The following is a 1,143-nucleotide window of genomic DNA, read 5'->3' on the forward strand; positions in this document are numbered from 1 at the left end:
CGGCAGCCCCGGGCGCCCGCCGCTCACACGGCATCGGGGAAAATATCCATACGCTTTCCTGCCTCCGGAAAAAAAAATTAAAAATAATAATGAATAATAATAAAAAAAGGTCGGGCTGCCGAAAGTGAAGAGGGAAGTAAGAAGAGGAATAAAAAGTAACGCTTAGAAATTGTGGCTGGGGAGGAGCTGGCCTGGCAGCGCCTGAGCTCCCTCCCTGCCCCGCCGCACGGTGCTGTCCCCGCCGGCGCTCCCGCCACAAAAAAGATGCCTTGTGAGCTTGTGTGCGCAACTCCGAAACGCGAGCGCCCACGCCAGAGCCGGCCCCGAGGGGGTTAAACGGCGTCGTGGAGAAAAAGGCACCGTGTCACATATTATGTGTGCATGTGTGTGTGTGTGCGGCGGGGGAATCGCCCAGCGCTCAGGCTGCGAGAGAGATCGCAGCGCCTATCACAATAAGCACGATCGCATTCATACAGCTACGAGAGACCGAGTGCTGCTGGCCACCGAGAAATGACATAGAAACAACCACCAAAAAATAGCTAAGCCAATGACAAATAGCGACCCGGGTGACAGAGACAGAGAATTTTGTAGGCGGAGAAGAGGAGGTGAATGGCCAGCTCAGATCACAGTATTAGGCTGGGCTATCTATGGGGAGGGTATTTACTCGGTTTTGGGGTGTGTGGGAGGAGAGGAAAGACACCTACAAATAGCTGGCATGATTCAAATGGTCTCGGATTATGTTTCCCCCCCTCTAGTCCAGGAAGGAAACTCGCGTTTTAACGCTACGAGGGGGAAAAAATAGCTCTGTGCAATAGGGGATGAAGAGCACTTTGGTCATTCGTTAATACCCAAAGGGACAGAGATGATAAATGTGACAGCATGTGGCAGCACGACCGTCACCCGGGTTCCTGCAAAAGGCGGCTCCGTATCGCGACACGGGAAATCAAGCGATTGAGTGGGAGGTGGAGAAAGCGCTTAAACGGAGAAGTTAATCTGCTAACATGGAGAGGAAACAAACGGAGAAAAAAAACCCCGAAGGTTATCCTCTATATTTTTTGGGGGGTGGGAGGGTGCGGGGGGACAAGAGAAAGGGAAGAGAAAGAGAGAAGGGGCATTAATCCCGTTTACGAAAACACGGGGAGA

The 1,143-nt window shown here is 52.3% G+C and overlaps 2 long non-coding RNA genes across 2 annotated transcripts in view; one reads left to right on the forward strand and one right to left on the reverse strand.

Moving 5' to 3' along the window:
* Positions 1-1,143, reverse strand: part of LOC108446605 — a 49,858-nt gene that overhangs the window by 26,296 nt on the left and 22,419 nt on the right. The gene's annotated exons all lie outside the window — the stretch shown is intronic.
* The window catches only part of LOC108446604, a 95,895-nt gene continuing 95,382 nt past the window's right edge, over positions 631-1,143 (forward strand). The window contains exon 1 of the long non-coding RNA XR_001861835.1: positions 631-1,038. This is a non-coding gene — a long non-coding RNA (uncharacterized LOC108446604). The remainder of the gene's footprint in view (positions 1,039-1,143) is intronic.

Source organism: Corvus brachyrhynchos, unplaced genomic scaffold (genome assembly GCF_000691975.1).
Source record: "Corvus brachyrhynchos isolate BGI_N302 unplaced genomic scaffold, ASM69197v1 scaffold202, whole genome shotgun sequence".
Classification (NCBI taxonomy): Eukaryota; Metazoa; Chordata; class Aves; order Passeriformes; family Corvidae; genus Corvus; species Corvus brachyrhynchos.